A 21,559-nucleotide genomic window follows, 5' to 3' on the forward strand; every position below is an offset into this window, starting at 1 on the left:
TCTCTTAAAAGACTGAAAAGATCAGAAGACATTTTGTTATTACTTGTACGGTTAAGATGACTTGAATGTTTTGTTTCTTAAACTAAGTGAAATGCATGTAAAATGTTAAAGTTGTTCCAAAAAATGATTATGGTTTATATTTTTATGCTTCAATGAGATGAAACCTCTTACAAGATTGGAGGGCATATTTATTTTAGGGTAGAAGGGTTAATGTTAGAAAGCCAAGGGAGATTCCTAAAACAACACTGCCTATCACGTATCAGTTAATCATACTTATGGCACATAAGTATATAAACATACAAATATGAATTGAGTGAGAAATGTGTGATTTACACAATTGATTCAATGACAACTAGTATATCTAGTGAGGATTTAAAAGTTTTATAATTCATATTTTAACATTTATGCCAAAATTTGTTCATTGTAATTGTTTTTAATTTTTGTCGGACATGGAGCTTGCAATCTTGATCTGGACGATGTCCGTCAGGTCTTCAGCTCAAGACTAGTGCTCTACCACTTGAGACCACACCCTCCAAAGGTGGGTCTTTGGAGGTAAGAGTCTCACGGTCTTTCCTTCCTAGGCTGGCTTTGAACAATGATTCTCACCTCTCAGCCTCCTTAGTAGCTAGGTTTACAAGCATGAACCATCGGCGCCTAGCAACATAATTAATTTTTACACATTTATGAATGGAGTGATAATCCCATTCATTTATATATTGTTTAATGATCAAGCCACACCATATCCATTAATTTCTACATGTAACATTTCTTTATAGGGAGAATGCTCAAAAACTTATCTTCTGGCTGTGATGAAATATCTAGTCTTAACTATAATCACTTTGCTTCTTATAGTATAAAATTAATATATTTTCTTTTAGTCATGGAAGTCTGCTAATTAAAGTTATATAAAACATGAATTGTAAAGTGAAAGAAGTTCAGAGTTCCATTACTTGTTTAAAGAAAATAATTATGCATTTTTTTCAACTATATTTCTTTGGGAATGTGTAGTATTCATTGATTTAACTGTTAAAATTGATAACAGTTACATTATATCAAGTAGATTCAAACTTGTATTTGAAAATTGCACACTTAACACAAATATACTTCCAATTTCTTCTAAGACATAATTAAAATAATGGTATAGCAAAGCTTGATGTTAGTTGTTCATGTGTAGAATCGTAGAAACTCAGGAAGCTAACACCTGAAAATTTTAGCTCAATATCAGTCCAAACAGACAAAAATGTGAAAACTTATCTCCAATTATCCAGCAGGAGGCAGAAGGTGTGGATGTGGCTCAAGGAATAACGTGTCATCAGCTATGACCAAAAAACACAAGGGAGACCATTAAACATTGAGTTCAAGCTCTAAAAATGGCATATACACACAAGACAACAACAAAATGTAGTATGAGCATCAATAATGAAGACAAAATAGTAGGAAAGATCATGAGAAATGTTGTGAAAACATCTGGAATACAGAAATTATTATACAGAATTTTGATTCATGAGAGGTAAAACTGACAGTATAAAAAGTTTGGACAATCTCATTGTAGTCATTTGTGTTGAAACCTGGCTATTGGGTAACATGTAAAAGAGCAGACTGGATTACCTGACATATCAGACTTCGTCTGTAACTATGCATCATCCCACTCTGCAAAAATCTAAAATCGTGCTTGTTAATTTAAAAAGAACCTCATGTTAGAGACTGTTTGGTCCACACAGACAGGGGTGCTTATTTTGAGGTTTCAGACCAGTGCTTTTTTAATAACCACTCCTGTTTTACCCCCTCTTCTCTGGTGCAGCTATAAATTACTAAACTGGCATCAAGCCAAGGCTTTGAATTAGACCCCCCCCCACCTTAGTCCCTCCCTTTCTCCAGCTACAACTCAGTTCACATGCTATCTCTCTTTTAGCATTAGTTAATTTCTTATTAATCCCCACCAGAAAACTCTTATATTTATGTAAACCCACCATAAATAACCTAGTTAGAAAAGGGAGAAAGGCATTGGCTGAGACACTCATCTGTAGGTTTGCTCCCTAATAAATCTGTCCTACACTATCTTTTTTTATGGCTTTTAAGTCTGACAAATGATTGATATGGTTTGATGTAATCCCATTTATCCAGACTTTTTTGGAAGTTTTGACCTGTGCCAAGGAGACCCCATGTTTCCCCCTAACTCTTCCTGTAACATTTTCAAGGTATCTGGACTTACATTGAGGTCTTTGATCCATTTGGAATCGATTCTGGTATAAGGGGATATATAAGGATAAAATTTAAGTTGCCTGTGTACAGCCAATTCTACCAGCACATCTTTTTGAAGAGGCTGTTTTATTTCCATCCTATGTTTCTGGCTTCCTTACCAATGATTATGTACCTATAGGTGTGGATTAATTTCTGGATCTTCAATTCTGTTGTATTGATGTAATTCTGAACTTCCATTGGAAAAAATGGTATTACCCCATTCCTGAAGAAATGGAAAGACTGGGAAACAATCATATTAAGTGAAATAAGCCACATCCAATTAAGTATATGTTGCATGGCTTTCCTCATTTCTAATAACTAGATATATCCATAAATCTACAAGGTAATGCAACAGATAATAAATGACATATAATTGCACTTGGATATGATTAACAGCACTCTAAACATTCACGTGGCAAGGACAATGGAAGTTATTCTTAGGAGAGGATCACAATGCCTCAATAGCTATGTGCATATGACCAGATAAAGTGATGCTTATTGCAATGAACTCTAAGAATCAATTATACATGTGAAGTACATATATATATGTATATATATATATGTATATATACATATATATATATACATATAATTTTAAAAGATGTCATATAACAACCGACTTCCCTGTAAACTCAACAGCAATATTCTAAGTTTAGAAGATAAAATTGAGGAAAGTTTTCAACACATAAACTAATATGCATAAAGGAAAAGGGAGAGAAAAGATAAGACGGAAAGTAGAATAGTTAACTACTGAAGAATTCATAAACAATTTCCAAAACTATACAAGAGAGCTGGGGTACAGCTCAGTTGTAGAACTAGACTAATATATACAAAGCCATAGGTTGAATCTCCAAGAAGGCCTATAAGTTAATAAATAATAGTAATACAATAATTACTTAAAATAAATGCTTTCATATTAGAGAGGCCTGAATCCTCAAACAGTAAACAAAATATTCTCAATTCTTGTACCCAATGACATGAAACTACAAGAATGAAGAGCAAATAGTTTCCTTTTTTGTCCTTTCCTTTCCTTTTTCTGTTTTCTTCTTTTTTTCCTTTGATAATACTGGTGCTTGAAGTTGCTAAGGCTCTAACCACTTTATATTATTTTTCAGGCCAAGCCACCCTTATGCAATGATCTCTTACCTATGGCTTTCACAAATGTGAGTAACAGGGATATTACACTATATCTAGCTTACTATGTTTTGGTAATTTCTCCCTTTTTTATAAAAATTGGCCCTGATATCAATCTTCTAAGTCTCTGCTTTCTAATTAGCAAGGTATATTTCATCTCAAGCTTGGACCCAGATTAGTTCCCAATGTAAACATTCAATATTGACTTCTGTTTTCTTGATACCATTAAATTCTATTGAGGTTATATTGGATCTTTATGATGTTATAAGAACACAGAGATATCCCTTGAGTACTTTTCCCAGTTTCTTTAAATAATTATTGCAAGACATCACAAGTAGACATTAATATTTCACAAGTACCTTAAGCAGCATTCAGTTATTTTAGTTATTTTGTTCACATATTAAGTCCAATATAATGTTATCAACTCTATATGAATATACTATATTTACAGATACGTTTCTTTACCAAAAATGAATCTGTCTCATGCCATTCTTTTATAATTAAACCCACTACTTCTCTTTGTCCCATCACAAACCTGTTTCATCCTGGTAACACATTTTTTTTTCTGTGACTTCTAGATCATGCAATAAATAAGTTTTTAAGATTGCCTTCAAATATATAATAGATTATTCCCAATTATTGTATGCCTTAATATTGTATTGCATTTATGCGAGTTGCCTTTTGGTTCTGTTATTAGAGAATGTAGCACAATTCTTTTCCCATTCACCTGAAGAAAGCATGAATTTATTTCCATGTTTTTAGAGGAAATAATGCTGGTATAAACCTCTGTGTTTTGGCTTTGAGGTGAATGGTACATTTTATTTCTGTGAGACAAAGCCTGAAGAGCTCAATTCCTGTGCTATGCTATGGGTCACATATTTCATATTCTAGGAAACTGTCACAATGTTTTCAGAAGTGGCTTTCCCATTTGACATTCCTGCCATGGCCCACAGTTTCTCTGTTTCTTGATAACATTTAGTATAGTCATTATTGTATTACATGAAGTAATTCTCATCCATATTTTATGATGCCATTTTGGTTTTAATGTGCATTTATTTGATGACTAATGATGATTTTCTAGTGCTTATTTTTCACAAGATGTATTTTGCTGGTTTCAAATATTTTTTAACATTAGGTTTTAAGAGTTCTATGTAGAGTCTCAATTTGAAGTATTCTTCAGGTATAGGATTTGCAAATATTTTATCCTTGACTCTGGGTACCCTTAATCATCATCATCATTATCATCATCATCATCATCATCATTGTCATCATCATCACTATTAGTATTACTACTATTACTTTTGTATATGTGTGTATGGTCCTGGGGTTTGAACTCAGGGTCCCTGAGAATTGTTGCATTTTGTTAACAATTTACCCTTTGAGTCATGCCTCACTACTGATTTTTGTAAATTAATCAGAGATAAGATTCTCAGGGACTTTATTTTATGAGATGTCTTCAAACAGCAATACTCAAATCACAGCTTCCCAAGTAGCTAGGATGAGATACATGAGCCCTCTGCTCCCAATTTGTATTCAAGACTTGTATATGAGCTTTCACTGACCAAATTTTATTTTACACTTTTATTGAGTTCTACTATATCCAGTTTCCTTTCCTATAAGTTTAATGCCTAAGTTAAGAATACTTCATCTCCAAAATTGTCAAAACATCTTTCTTTGCTTTACATTTACATCACTCTTTTTGTTTTATATGCCATGTTTTAATCCTGCTGGAAGTTAATATTTGAATTGTTATGTTTAAGTCAATGTTCATTTTTTATTTCTCCCCAATACTGTCTAACCTATCACCGCTTATTAAAGAGAATATCATTGCACAAATATTTGGTTTTACTCCTTATTAAATATTCCTTGATAATAATTATGTGGATCCAATCTGGTGCCTTATAGACCCATTGAGCTGTGTAATCTTTCCTTTACAAACATACCAATTTTACACTAAAAGCTTTAATATTGGACATATATATATATATATATATATATATTTCAGTTTATATTCCTTTGTCAATGAGTCAAAGAGTGCTGGTCAGGTGTTTTTAGAAATTGTCAAAAACTTATATATATTAATGCCAATGAAAAACTTTAACCTTCCTAAATAAGTTATCAAAAAACTGAAATACAGGGTTCCGGGAAGATGGCAGAGGAGAAGCTGTAATCTGAACAAGCTCTCCCATAGAAAGCAGTTTTAGAGTTCCAGTAAACAGTCCTAAGCCAGAGAATCACACCAAGTGTGCCATCACAGGACAGAGAGTTAGACAAGAGAGGGAAAGCCAAGGCAAGAAGACACATCAGAGCACTTGCCAGAAGCCGCCGCGGTGGCGGCAGCAGGGTCGCAATAGAGACCTCAGCTGGGGCCATACCTGAGCGCTCACACAGAGAGTCCGGGACGAGGGAGCCAGACGGAGTGGGTGAGTGGATTCTATTCAACACCAGCAAGAACCGACAAGGAGCGGACATCTTCATCCTGCAGTTTGCAGACCAGAGACAACCCAGGATCCAAGACTCAGCGTGAGTAGAAGCCCGACGTCCTCACTCCTTCTCAGGGAGAGCAGAGGAGGGAAGGCCACCCCTCCCCCCCAACACCGGTGATCTCCATCTTGGATACTGACAAAGCTCGGAGGAGCTGCCAGCTCCAACTCAGGCCTTGGAATAAAACGAGTCATTTAGCAAGTCACAAGAACTTAACGGTGAAGTGACCTGCCAGACTCAGCTCCATCCAGGGAAAAGTCACCCAGCTCAGGCGCCAGGGATTGGAGTGGCTTTCCTCACTGGGTAAAGAGAGCTAGAGGCTGCCCCTCCCTCTAGCAGTCTCAACAATCAATTGAAAACAGAAACCCTGAGAATGGCTCCAGGCTGGGCTCTGTGAGTTTTTTAGAAAATAGCCCCAGGGAAAAGCTACTGATTGTTGAAAGGCCTCAAATCTACACAGAACCTAGCCTCACCACTGCATCCCTCTCTTTTGTGATTCTCAAAGCAGATCACCCTCCCATTAAACTAACCAGGGAGGGGGATCTCAAAATCTTGGGTAAAGCAGAGCATTTTTCTGCCTGTTCCAACAAACTGACTTAAGAAACCAATCAAGCCACAGGACTTCAAGCTGACCAGAGACTCCAACAAGAGGTTGGTTACAGACAAAAGGGAGATACAGGATACTTCCCACCCCTCCCAAAAAAATCAAAAAAAAAAAATCAAAGGACTTTTTTTTTCTTCTTTTTCTTCTTCTTTTCCTTTTTTTTTTCTTTCTTTTTTTTTTGGTACCATATATATATAAAAAAATTTTTTTTCCTTTTCTAAAATTTTTATTGATATTTAATTTTGCCTTTTTTGAAAAAATAATTGTTTTCCAGTAACTTTTTTTTTCCTTTCATAATTTTTATTTTAGGAATAGGTGAATGTGCGTTTTCCTTTCTTTTCTTGTCTTCTTTCTCTTTTTCTTTCTTTTTTAACTATCTTTTTGTTTTTTGTCTAGCTCTACTGAACTTCTGATCTTTTTTCTCCCTTTCTCATCCTTTTCACCTTTTCCTCTCTTTTGATCTTCTTTATGTGACTTAACGCTTGTCCTGCACATCCTCAGATACACCCGGAGTTAACTAGTAGACTCTATCCCCCATTGTGTACACACTTAATCCACAAATTTATTACTCAATTCAAAACCTCTGAGACTTAAATTCCTTAATAGCAGTACTACCTCTTTATACCTATATAATATTTTAAGCATTTTTTTAAGTTTTTCACTTCTCCTCTATGTCCCTTCCCTTCTCTTAATATACTCACATTCCTCTCTAAATAGATGGTCTTTTAATCTCCATAATAATATTAATTTTTACGTTTCTATTTTTTTCTGGTCTCTTTTCATTTCCCTTTCCCTTTCTTCTTTTTCTCTCTCTCTCTACTTGCATCCTACCCAACCTATTTCCTGAATTGTGATTAGGACATAGTTAACTCTCCCTGTGCCTCCCCACACCAATCTATTCCTATTTTTTTACCCACATCTCTCCCTAACCCTAATAATTTCTGGTTTTCCAAATTCTTCTCTATGGTTCGAAGCCCATTAACATATAGTTGTTTGATTTTGAATAGATGTATCTGTTGAACTAGATTGTATCTGTAGACTATTGATTGTACAAATGCAAACTTTGATTGATGGTTGCCTTAAGATAGTGTTCTAGCACAAAACTGGTGCTATTTTCATCTCAAATGGGCAGAGTAAGCTGGAAAAACACAAGAAAAATTGCAAATCCGGATATCTCAATTCCAAATCTTGATAATCAGGGGTCAGAACAGATAATGAATAATCCAGAGGAGAGTTCCCAAATAGCTCTACAAACACTACTGGCAAACATGATAAATGAGAAGTTTGACAAATTACAAAGGACTCTGTATGAGCATGAAAGGGAGAGAGAGGAGGCATCCCAAAAGCTAATACAGGAATATCATAAGCGTGAGGAAGCTACTCAAAAAATGATACAGGATTTGCGTGAACAACTTGAGAATACTCAAAGAGAAAGGGAGGAATGACGTGAGCAGGCTGAGAACACTCAAAGAGAACTGCAGGAATCCCACGAACAAGAGGAAGCTAATCAAAGAGTAATACAGGAATTGAAAGACCAGGTAGAGAACACAAAAAAAGATCAGTAAAGGCATTCATGGAATCCATTAACATAGAGCTGAAGGAAGTCAGGGAGACCACAAAGGGAAAGCTGAATGGAACCCAACAGAAGGAATGGGAGTCCAAAGACACCATAACCAATCAACTAAGTGATTTGAGAACAAACACTGAACACCAAATTAAGGAAGTAAAGAAATTCATACAAGACCTAAAACAGAGCTTCAACAAAGAACTTGAAGCCATCAAAGCTGACCAAATAGGAGGAAAACAGATAAAAAACAAAGTAGAGAGTCTTGACAGCAGGTTAGACCATGCAGAAGATCGAATCTCAGGGATTGAAGACAGCCTAGATATTATAGAGAAAGAACATACAACCATCCAAGACAAGTCCAAGAAATATGATCGATCTATCCAACAGTTGGAAGACACCATCAGAAGGCATAATTTAAGGATAATGGGTGTAGAGGAGCACCTAGAAACAGAAGTTAATGGTCTAGGAAATTTGTTTAACAGGATCCTAGCAGAGAACTTCCCAAACATACAAAACGATAGGCCTATTCAGATACAAGAAGCTTTTAGAACCCCAAATTGACCAGACCAGAAGAGAACATCCCACCGTCACATTATAATCCTCACAGGATCAACTCAGAACAAGGAAAAGATCCTTAAAACTGTCAAGGAGAAAGGGTAATCACCTATAAAGGGAAAGCAATTAGAATCACCGCAGATTTCTCAGCAGAGACAATCAAAGCAAGAAGAGCCTGGAATGATGTATGCCATGCCCTAAAAACAAACAACTATCAACCAAGAATAGTGTATCAAGCTAAACTCTTCTTCATAACTGAAGGCCAAATAAAAACCTTCCATAGCAAAGAAAAATTGAAACAATACATCTCCACCAAACCAGCCCTACAAAAGATTCTTAAAGATGTCCTACACGTAGAAAACCAACAAGACCGCAATAAAGGCCAAGAAACTGCACCCAAAATGAGAATCCAAGAACCATAGGAAGAACCCAGTTTTTACAGCCCCCAAGAAGGTGGATAACATGGCACGAACTCCCAAATACCTCTCAGTCCTATCTCTTAACGTTAACAGACTGAACTCTCCAATTAAGCGATATAGACTGTGTAGTTAGATTAAAAAACAAGACCCTTCTATCTGCTGCCTGCAGGAGTCACATCTTGCCCGTAAAAACAAACACATTTTCAATGTTAAATGCTGGAACAAAATCTGCCAAGCAAACAGACCCCATAAACAGTCGGGAGTTGCAATCCTAATATCAGATAAAATAGACTTCAAATTAAAATTTGTGAGAAGAGATAAAGAAAGTCGCTACATACTAATTAAAGGATCTCCCCTTCAAGAGCATATTACAATTCTAAGTAATTATTCACCAAACAATGGAGCACCCAAATTTATCAAAGAAACACTACTTTCCCTCAAATCCCATATAGATCCAAAGACATTAATTGTTGGGGATTTTAACACACCACTCTCCCCACTACATAGATCAACTCGGCAAAAACTCAACAGAGAAATCACAGATCTAAGCAGCTGCATAGATCAACTAGACTTAACAGACATTTACAGAACAATTCACCCAGCAGCATCAGAATAAACGTTTTTCTCAGCAGCACATGGAACGTTTTCTGAAATAGACCACATTTTAGACTTCAAAGCAAACTTGTCTAAATTCAGAAACATTGAAGTTATAGCTTGCATCCTCTCTGACCACAAGGGAATAAAATTAGAACTCAACACCAAAAGCAACCAAAGAATGTCCGGCATCACATGGAGGCCGAACAACACACTGCTGAATAATGAGTGGGTCATGGAAGAGATTAGAAAGGAAATTTAAATGTTCATGGTATTCAACAAAAATGAACACACAAATTACCAGCTCCTCTGGGACACAGCAAGTTTATAGCTCTGAGCTCCTACATCAACAAATTGGAGAGATCTGAAACTAACAATTTAATGACACATCTAAACCACCTTGAAAATGAGCAGCAAGATAAACCCCAATCCAGTAGACGGAAAGAAATAATCAAAATTAAATCAGAATTAAATGAATTAGAATCCAAAAAAACTATAGAAAGAATCAACAAAACAAAGAGTTGGTTCTTCGAAAAACTTAACAAAATTGACAGACCCTTAGCAAATCTTATCAGAAAAAGAAGAGAACACACCCAAATTAATAAACTCAGAGATGAGAACGGAAACATCACAACGGAAACAACCAAGATTCAGAACGTTATAAGGGAATACTTCTCAAAACTTTATGCTAATAAGTTTGAGAACTTGACAGAAATGGACCTTTTCCTAGCAAATATTGACATGCCAAAACTAAACCAAGATGAATTAAACTATCTTAACAGGCCCATATCAAGCACTGAAATAGAAACAGCAATAATAGTCTTCCCAGCTAAGAAAAGTCCAGGACCAGATGGTTTTACAGCGGAATTTTACAAGACCTTCAAAGCAGAGCTCACAACAATACTCCTCCAACTCTTCAATGAAATTGAAAGAGAAAGCTCACTACCGAACACATTCTATGAAGCCATCATAACCCTCATCGCAAAACCAGGCAGGGACTCATCAAAGAAAGAGAACTATAGACCCATTTCTTTGATGAATATTGATGCAAAACTTCTCAACAAAATTTTGGCCAATCGACTTCAACAATTCATCCAAAATATCATACACCATGATCAAACAGGATTCATTTCAGGGATGCAAAGCTGGTTCAATATACGCAAATCAATTAATATTATTCATCACATCAACAGGAGCAAGAATAAGAACCACATGGTTATCTCAATAGATGCAGAAATAGCATTCGACAAGATCCAACACCCCTTCATGATGAAGGTTTTGGAAAAATTAGGAATCCATGGAACATTCCTCAATACAATAAGGCTGTATATGACAAACCTACAGCCAGTATTATACTCAATGGTGAAAAACTAAAGCTATTTCCTCTTAACTCAGGAAGAAGACAAGGATGCCCACTCTCTCCAGTTCTCTTCAATCTAGTATTAGAACGCCTAGCTACAGCAATAAGACAAGATGCAGACATAAAGGGGATCCAAATAGGGAAAGAAGAAATAAAACTCTCCCTTTTTACAGATGACATGATCTTGTATTTAAAGAATCCCTAGACTGCACTCCCAAATTACTCAACCTGATTCAAAGCTTTGGCAAAGTAGCAGGTTAGAAAATTAACCCCCAAAAATCAATGGCTTTTCTGTATGCCAACAATGAGTAAAGTGTGGCTGAATTTAGGAAAGCAACTCCATTTGTAATAGCCCCACAAAAAATAAAATACCTAGGAATTAACTTAACTAAAGAAGTGAAGGACCTCTATGATGAAAACTTTAAAATCTTGAAAAAGGAAATCAACACAGAACTAAAAAAATGGCAAAGCCTCCCATGCTCCTGGATTGGAAAGATTAACATCGTGAAAATGGCAATACTTCCCAAGGCTATCTACAAATTCAATGCAATACCTATCAAAATTCCACCCTCATTCTTCAAGGAAATAGAAGAAGCAATCCAAAAATCCATATGGAACAATAAAAGACCTCGAATAGCAAAAACGCTCCTCAACGGAAAGAACACTGATGGAGGAATATCAATACCAAATTTCAAACTCTACTATAAAGCCATAGTAATCAAAACAGCGTGGTATTGGCATAAGAACAGACCTCAGGACCAATGGAATAGAATTGAAAACCCAGAAATGAACCGACAGACCTACAGCCATCTAATCTTTGATAAGGGAGCTAAATCAATAGAATGGAAGAAAGACAGCCTCTTCAGTAAATGGTGCTGGCAAAATTGGTTAACTACATGTAGAAAACTAAAGCTAGATCCTTATATACCACCCTGCACCAGAATCAACTCCAAATGGATCAAAGACCTTGAAGTCAAAGCAGACACTCTGAAAATATTACAGGATGGAATAGGAGAAAACCTAGGTCTCCTTGGATCAGGCCGAAATTTTTTGAATAGAGACCCGGAAACACAACAAATCAAAGAAAGGTTGGACAGATAGGATTGCATAAAGTTGCAGAGCTTCTGCAGGGCAAAGGACATAGCTAGCAAGATCAATAGAAAGCCCACGGATTGGGAGAAGATCTTTACTAGCCATAAAACGGACAAGGGTCTCATATCTAAAATATACTTGGAACTCAAAAAATTAAACCCCCCAACAACAAATCCTCAAAGAAACAACTGCCCAACAAATAAGTGGGCGAAAGACTTAAAGAGAAACTTCTCTGAAGAAGAAAGAAGGATGGCCAATAGACACATGAAGAAATGTTCAACATTCCTAGCCATAAAAGGAATGCAAATCAAAACATATTGAGATATCACCTCACCCCAGTTAGAACGGCAAAAATCAAGAACTCTAACAACAACAGATGCTGGAGGGGATGTGGACAGAAAGGAACCTTACTTCATTGTTGGTGGGAATGTAAACTTGTTCAACCACTTTGGAAAGCAGTATGGAGTTTCCTCAAAAGACTTCACATAGAACTCCCCTATGACCCAGCAATTCCACTTTGGGCATTTACCCAATGTTTACAAACAAGACCACACTAAAGCTACCAGCACAACAATGTTTATTGCAGCATTATTTACCATAGCTAAGATATGGAACCAACCCAGATGCCCCTCAGTAGATGAATGGATCAAGAAAATGTGGTTTATATACACAATGGAATTCTATGCCTCCATCAGAAAGAATGGCATTGCTCCATTTGTTAGGAAATGGAAAAACTTGGAAAAAATTATATTAAGTGAAGTAAGCCAGGCCCAAAGAAACATAGGTCCCATGGTTTCCCTTATTTGCAATATCTAATATATGTATGAGTCAAGCAGAAAAGGTCAGGTAATGTGATGTCAGGAAAATGAACCCTTAGATATGTATTTTAAGGTTTTTTTTTTCATGCACGTGTTTCTAAGGCATTTATAAGATTATCTCTTTGTTGCTTTGTATGTCCCTCCCCCACAGTATAACCCTTGCTTTCACTATATTTAATGTCAGTATAAATTGTGGAGGACATGGGGAAAAACCAGTTCTTTAAGGATACAGGTGGACCTGTTGCAACAATGAGAAGTACAAGTTGACTTGTCCTAAACGAGCTTTACAACGTCGGTGTCGGGGGGGGGGGGGGGAGGGGGGAGGAAGGAGAAGGATTGGAATGGGGGAAGGGTGGAGGCTGGGAAGGGATGTGAAGGTAAACCAAAGGAGGAGGCTGCAATGCTTGGTAAGAAATGTACGCATTATCCTGCCCATGTAATTGTAACCCCTCTGTACAGTATGTTCACAAATGAAATAAAATTAAATTAAAAAAAAAAAACAAAAAAACTGAAATACACATGTCTGTTATAATACACCAACAACCAAAGAACATGAAAATATCATATCATGCCTAGACATTGCATACATATAGAGATTAATAGAAATAGAAACATCAATAAGATAGCCCTGCACAGCCACTAGGTAGAAATTGGAATCCTTATAAAAGTGCTTGGCACTTAAAGTGATATAGACAGTTTGTTAAACATATTGGCAATCTTTAAGATATTATACATAGAGTTGCATCTATGATCCAGCATTTTCAATCATAATTTTATATAAAAATATATTTCAAGTTATGTCAAATGATACACATGTACAAGAATAGATATTGCAAAACCTTTTACAATAGAATATAATAAATTGTTGAAATGCCCATTGAGGATGTAATACAATTATACACATGCACGCAAAGCAACATGAATTAAATTTACATGGACTTACTTGGGAAACACTAATATTGCATTGAAAAATGGATAAAACAGACTACATTTTCTTTTTTTTTTTGGTGTGGGGTGTCCCGTAGCGGGGCATGAACTCTGGGCCTGGGCACTCTCCCTCAGCTCTTCAGCTCAAGGCTAGTGCTCTATCACTTGAGCCACAGCTCAACCTCCGGCTTTTTTCTTTTTGCTTATGTGGTGCTGAAGAATCAAACCCAGGGCTTCCTGCATGCAAGGCAAGCGCTCTACCACTGACCCATCTTCCCAGCCCTATACTACATTTTCTAGTTACAATGAGATGTACAAGTCGTTATGTCGAAAATGAAGTTTAGAACTTTCGTGGGGGGGGGCGGGGAGGATTGAGGGGGGGGGTCGGGGGCAGGATGGGAAGGGACGGGAAGGGGAAACAAAGGAGGAGGCTAAAATGCTTGATAAGAAATTATATGAGCTTTTTTAAATTGGCATATCTGTAGTGGTAGACTATGAAGTAATGTTTGGTCAAGTGGAGGGTATTTTCTAATGATGACAGGAAGTGACTACTACTAAATATTGGAGTATTTTGAGAGGGCAGTGATGATAAAATATTCTAGAATTTAAGGAGATGTTCATAGTCCAACTCTTAGACATTCTATGAATCATTGTACTTTATTGAAGAATTGTAGATTGCATTTATGCTAACCTTATTTTAGAATAGTAGTGGGTGAATCTGAGTGATAATTTAGAATTTAAAATCAGAGAATTCTGTAATGAATGAGTTTAGTACGTTGATGAATAAGACTATCAATAAAATTTTATCTGTGACATATCATCTGAGTGACTATGTATGATATTGTGAGCCAGTAAATATTCTACAAAATTATGTAAATTGAGGGATGAAATAGGATAGAGAGGGATGAGGGATAGTGAACCTCAAGTTGCACTGTATTAGCCATGAAATGTGTCTTAGTGGTAGACTGTTTGCCTTGCAAGTATGAAGCCCTGAGTTTGATTCCTCAGTATTACATAAACAAAAAAAACTGGTATTGGCACTATGACACAAGTCGTAGATTTCTAGCATGAGGATAAGAATCTCAAGGCATTTCCAAGGCCTTGAGTTTAAGCCCCAGGACTAGCCAAAAATAAATAAGATGCATTGTTTTAAGCCAGGCACTAGAGGCTCACGCTTTTTTCCTAGATACTCAGGAGGCTGATGATTGAGGTTTGAAGCCAACCCTGGCAGGAAAGTCTGTGAGATTCTTATCTCCAATTAAATCTCAGAAAAATCTGAAATTGCTGCTGCCTCACGTGATAGAGTTCTAGTGTTCATCCAAAGGAGCTCAGGGACAGCGCTTAGACCCAGAGTTCAAACCTCAGGAGAGAAAAAAGAAAAAAACTCACTAAATACTATTCCTAAACTGCTTTGTCAAACTGCAATTCCCATTCAACTACTTAAAGTTAATTTAAAAATATGATAAGAATAAAATACGAGTCATTTTGGGAGCAAGACATAGGTAAAATTGAAAGGTTGTTTACAGGGGACAAAGTAAATTTTATATCAGGAAGTTTGAATTGAAATTTGTTCTTCAGTATTCTTACATCATTTATGAAAGTGACAGTACTGCCAGTTATGGGTCAATTTCCTTGAGGAACAGATTGTATTCTGCTTTCTTTTCATAGGAAACCATACAGGTAATTTTTTTGCCACTTTTTTTTAAATTGTGAAAGTACATTACATAGGGGTTACTATTACATGGGCAAGGTAATAAGTACATTTCTTATCAAACATTGTCGCCTACTCCTTTGTTTCCCCTTCCCAATACTTCCCATCTCCCTCTCATCCCCCCCCCCCCCCACAGCCAAAGTTGTACATTTTATTTTTTGAAATAAAATCTTGTACATCATATTGTTGCAATGGGTCCACCTGTATCCCTATTTAAACAATTTCTTTTTTCCCTCACCTCCACAAATTATACCAACATCAAATACAGTGAAAGCAGAGGATATACAGAGGGGAATGGACATACAAAGCAATAAAGAAATCATCTTATAGGTATGTTAGGAACAATCTCAAGAAAGAATACAAATTGAATCCTTATCTTGGGATTCATTTTGCATATCATCAAGTTAACTGACCATTTCTGCTGGTCTCAGACATAAATTAGTTACTGCAAATAAGGGATACCATAGGAGTTACATTTCTTTGGGCCTGGCTTACTTCACTTAATTTATTTTGTTCCAAGTCATTCCACTTCCTAACAAATGGGCAATTTCATTCTTTCTCATGGAGGCATAGAATTCCATTTTGTATATATGCCACATTTTCTTGATCCGTTCATCTACTGAGGGGCATCTGGGTTGGTTCTATATATTACCTTTGGTAAATATATCTGCGATAGACATGGTTGTGTTTATAGCTTTGTTTGTGAACATTCAGGTAAATGCCCCAAAGTGGGATTGCTGGGTCATAGGGGAGCTCTATGTGGAGTCTTTTGAGGAACCTCCATACTACTTTCCAAAGTGGTTGAACTAGTTTACACTCCCACCAACAATGCAGTAAGGTCCCCTTCTGTCCACATCCCCTCCAGCATCTGTTGTTGTTAGAGTTCTTGATTTTTCCCATTCTAACTGGAGTGAGGTGGTATCTCAATGTTGTTTTGATTTGCATTTCTTTTATGGCTAGGGAGGTTGAGTATTTCTTCATGTGTCTATTGGCAATCCTTCTTTCCTCTTCAGAGAAGTTTCTCTTTAAGACTTTAGCTCGATTCGTTTTTGTCCTTCTCCTCCACAAATTATACCAACATCAAATTCAGTGAAATCAGAGGTTATACTGTGGGGGAGAGACATTAATGGTTATGTAGAAAAACAAACTTTACAACTTTGGCAGGGGGGGTCTAAAGATCGGATTGGAGGAGGTAGGGGGACTATGGGAATGGATGGGAAGAGGAAACAAAGAGGAGGCAACAATGCTTGATAAGAAATGTACCGTTATCTTGCCCATGTAATTGTAACTCCTCTGTATGGTATTCTCAGAATAAAAAAAGAAAGAAAATAGTAACAAAAAAAAAAAGAAATGTACTCATTACCTTGTTCATGTAACTGTAACCCCTCTGTACAGTATTTTCACAATAAAAAAACTTAATTTTAAAAAAAGAAAAAAAAGCCTTTCGCTCACTTATTTATTGGGCAGTTGTTTCTTTGAAGATTTGTTGTTGGGGGATTCAATTTTTTGAGTTCCCGGTATATTTTAGATATGAGACCCTTGTCCGTTGTATGGCTAGTGAAGTACCTCTCCCAATCCGTGGGCTTTCTATTGTTCTTGCTCGCTATGTCCTTCGACATGCAGAAGTTCTGCAATTTCATGCAATCCCATTTGTCCAACATTTATTTGAATTGTTGTGTTTCTGGGTACCTATTAAGAAAATTTCAGCTTGTGCCAAGGAGACCTAGGGTAGCTCTTATTCTGTTCTGTAATGTTTTCAGAGTTTCTGCTTTGACCCCGAGGTCTTTGATCCATTTGTAGTTGATTCTGCTGCAGGGTGATATATAAGGTTCTAGCTTTAGTTTTCTACAAGTATTTATCCAATTTTTTTCAGCACCATTTACTGAAGAGGCTGTCTTTCTTCCATTCTAGTTTTTTAGCTCCCTTATCATGGATTAAGTGGCTATAGATCTGTGAGTTCATTTCTGAGTTTTCAATTCTATTCCAATGATCCTGAGGTCTGTTCTTGTGTCAGTACCAAGCTGTTTCGATTACTATGGCTTTGTAGTAGTGTTTGAAATTTGGTATTGATAGTCCTCCTGCAGTGATATTTCTGTTGAGGATTGTTTTAGCTATCCTGGGTCTTTTATTGTTCCGTATGAACAATAAAATGGATTGCTTTTCTATTTCGCTGAAGAATGAGGTTGGAATATTGATAGGTATCGCATTGAATTTGTAGATAGCCTTGGCAGGTATTGTCATTTTCACGATGTTGATCCTTCCAATTCAGGAGCATGGGAGGTTTTTCCACTTCCTAAGTTCTGTTTTGATTTCCTTTTTCAGGTTTTTAAAGTTTTCATCATAAAGGTCCTTCACTTCTTTGATTGAGTAAATTTCTACATATTTTTTTGTGCACTATTATGAATGGAGTTGCCTTCCTGATTTCACCCACGCTTTACTCATTGTTGTCATACAGATAAGCCATTGATTATTGAGGGATAATTTTATACCCTGCTTCTTTGCCAAAGTTTTGAATCAGCTTCAGTAATTTGGAAGTGGAGTCCGTGTGATTCTTTAAAATCATGTCATCTGCAAAGAGTTTTATTACATCTTTCCCGATTTGGAACCGCTTTATGTTTGCATGTTGTCTTATTGCGGTAGCTAAGGATTCTAATACTAAGTTGAAGAGAAGTAGAGAGTGGACATCCTTCTCGCATTCCTGAGTTAAGAGGAAATGGCTTTATTTTTCCACCATTAAGTATAACGCTGGCTGTAGGTTTGTCATATATAGCCATTATTGTATTGAATAATGTTTCCTGGATTCCTAATTTTTTCAGACCCATCATCATAAAGGGTTTGATGGATCTTGTTAAATGCTTTGTCTGCATCTGTTGAGATAACCATGTGGTTCTTATCCTTGCTCTTTGTTGATGTGATGAGTTATATTAATTGATTTGTGTATATTGAACCAGCTTTGCATCCCTCAAATGAAACATGTTATATCGTCATGCATGATTTTTTGGATGAATTTTTGAAGTAGATTGGCCAAAATTTTGTGGAGAAGTTTTGTGTAATATTCATCAAAGAAATGGGTCTATAGTTCTTGTTATTTGATGAGTCACTGCCTGTTTTTGGAATAAGAGTTATTATGGTTTCATAGAATGAGTTCGGTAGTGAATTTTCCCTTTCAATTTCATTGAAAAGTTGGAGGATTATTGGTTTGAGCTTTGCTTTGAAGGACTTGTAGAATTCCACTGTAAATCCATCTATTCCTGGGCTTTTCTTAGATAGGAGGTCTCTTATTGCTGCTTCTATTTCCATCCTTGATATGGGGCTGTTAAGATGGTTTATCTCATCTTGGTTCATTTTTGGCATGTCCATATTTGCTAGGAAAAGTTCCATTTATGTCAAGTTCTCAAACTTATTAATATAAAGGTTTGAGAAGCATTCCCTTATAATGTTCTGAATCTTGTTTCTGTGGTGATGTTTCCATTCCCATCTCTGAATTTATTTGGGTGTATTTTCTTTTTCTGATAAGATTTGCTAACGGTCTTTCAGTTTAGTTAATTTTTTCGAAGAACCAACTCTTTGTTTTGTGGATTTTTTCTATGGATTTTTTAAAAAATTCTAATTCATTTAATTTTAAGTATTTCTCTCCATCTACTGGGTTGGGGTTTATCTTGTTGTTCTTTTTCAAGGAGGTTCAGATATCTCATAAAATTGTTGGTTTAAGATCTCTCCAATTTGTTGATTTAGGAACTCAGAGCTATAAAATTCCTTCTGAGTACTGCCTTTGCTCTGTCCCAGAAGAGCTGGTAATTTGTGTGTTCCTTTTTGTTGAATATCATGAATATTTGAATTTACTTACTAATCTCTTCCCTGACACACTGGTGATTCAACATTATGTTGTTAGCCTCCATGGGTTACAGGACTTTCTTTGGTGGCTTTTGGTGTTGAGTTCTAATTTTATTCCCTTGTGGTGTGAGAGAATGCATGGTAAAACTTCAATGTTTCTGAATGTGGACAAGTTTGCTTCATGACCTAAAATGGGGTCTATTTTGGAAACTGTTCCATGTGATGCTGAGAAAAACTTGTATTGTGATGCTGCTGGGTGAAATATTCGGTAGATGTTCGTTATATCTAGTTGATCTATTCAGTTGTTTAGATCTGCAGTTTTTCTGTTGAGTTTTTGCTGATTTAATCTATCTCGTGGGTATAGTGGAGATTTAAATTCTTCAACAATTTATGTCTTTGGATCTATGTAAGATTTGAGGGAAAGTAGTGTTTCTTGGATAAATCTGGGTGATCCGTTGTTTGCCAAAAAGAGATTTAGAATTTTAATATCCTCCTGAAGGGGAGATCCCTTAATTAGTATGTAGCGACCTTCTTTACGTCTTCTCACTAATTGTAATTTGAAGTCTATTTTATCTGATATCAGGATTGCCATTCAAGCCTCTTTATGGGGGCCATTTGCTTGGTAGAATTTGTTCCAGCCTTTCACTTTCAAAATGTGTTTGTTTGTATGAGCAAGGTGTGACTCCTGAAGGCAGCAGATAGAAGGATCTTGCTTTTTAATCCAACTAGACAGTCTGTCACTTAATTGGAGAGTTAATTCCATTAATGTTGAGAGTTAGGACTGAGAAGTTTTTGGGAGTTCCTGCAATGCTATCCAACTTCTTGGGGGCTGGAGCAACTGGATTCTTTCTATAGTTCTTGGATTCTCAGTTTGGGTGCGGTTTCTTCGTCTTTATTGTGCTCTTGTTGGTTTTCTATGTGTAGCATATCGTTAATTTTTTTTATTGGGCTGGTTTGTTGGAGATATATTATTTCAGGTTTTCTTTGCTATGGAAGGCTTTTATTTTACTTTCAGTTATGAAAGAGAGCTTAGCTGGTTACAGTAAGCTTGATTGATAGTTGTTTTTCCTTAGGACATGGCCTACATCATTCCAGGCTCTTCTTGATTTAATTGTCTCCACTGAGAAATCTGAGCTGATTCGAATTGGTTTCCCTTTGTAAGTATTTGATCTTTTCTACTTGACAGCTTTTAGGATTTTTTCCTTGGAATTGGTCAAGTGTGGATTATAATGTAATGGTGAGATATCCTGCCCTAGTCTGGTCTATTTGGGGTTCTAAAAGTTTCTTGTATCTAAATAGGCTTATCTTATTGCATGTTTGGGAAGTTCTCTGCTAGGATCATGTTAACCAAATTTCCTAGACCATTAACTTCTGTTTCTAGGTGCTCCTCTACACCAATTATCCTCAGATTAAGCCTTCTGAGAGTGTCTTCCAAATGTTTAATAGATCTATCATATCTCTTGGATTTGTCTTTGATAGTTGTATGTTCTTTCTCTGTAATAACCTAGCTGTCCTCAATCCCTCAAATTTGCTCCTCTGCATGGTCTAACCTACTGTCAAGATTTTCTACTTTGTTTTTTATTTCTTTTCCTTCTAATTGGGCGGCTTTTATGGCTTCAAATTCTTTGTTGGAGCTTTGTTTTAGATCTTGTATGAAATTCTTTACTTCCTTAATTCGGTGTTGTGTTAATTCTCAAATCACTTCCTTGATTGTTTATGGTTTCCTTGTACTCCCATTCCTTCTGTTGGGCTCCATTCATCATTGCCTTTGTGGTCTCCCTGAATTCTTTCAGCTTTCTGTTTATGGATTCCATGAATGCCTATGTTGATCTTTGTCTATTGTCATCCTGCTCTCCCAAGTCCTGTATTACTCTTTGATTAGCTTCCTCATGTTCATGCATTTCCTGTATTTCTCTTTGACTGTTCTCATCCTGCTCATGCAATTCCTGTATCAATCTTTGAGGAGCTTCCTCACTCTCATGAGTTTCCAGTATTAATCTTTCTCTCCCTATCACGCTCACATTGAATCCTTTGCAGGTTTTCAATCATTTCATTCACCATGTTTACCAGTAGCATTTGTAGAGATTTTTGGGAACTCTCTTCTGGATTATATATTAACTCTGCTGTCAACTGATTTTCCTGAGTGGGAGTTCAGATAACTGGGCTTGCAATTTTCCTTGTGTTTTTCTGGCTTGTTCTGCCCAGTCGGTATGAAAGTA

Source organism: Dipodomys spectabilis, unplaced genomic scaffold (assembly GCF_019054845.1).
Source record: "Dipodomys spectabilis isolate Male_0828 unplaced genomic scaffold, ASM1905484v1 ptg000116l, whole genome shotgun sequence".
Lineage (NCBI taxonomy): Eukaryota > Metazoa > Chordata > Mammalia > Rodentia > Heteromyidae > Dipodomys > Dipodomys spectabilis.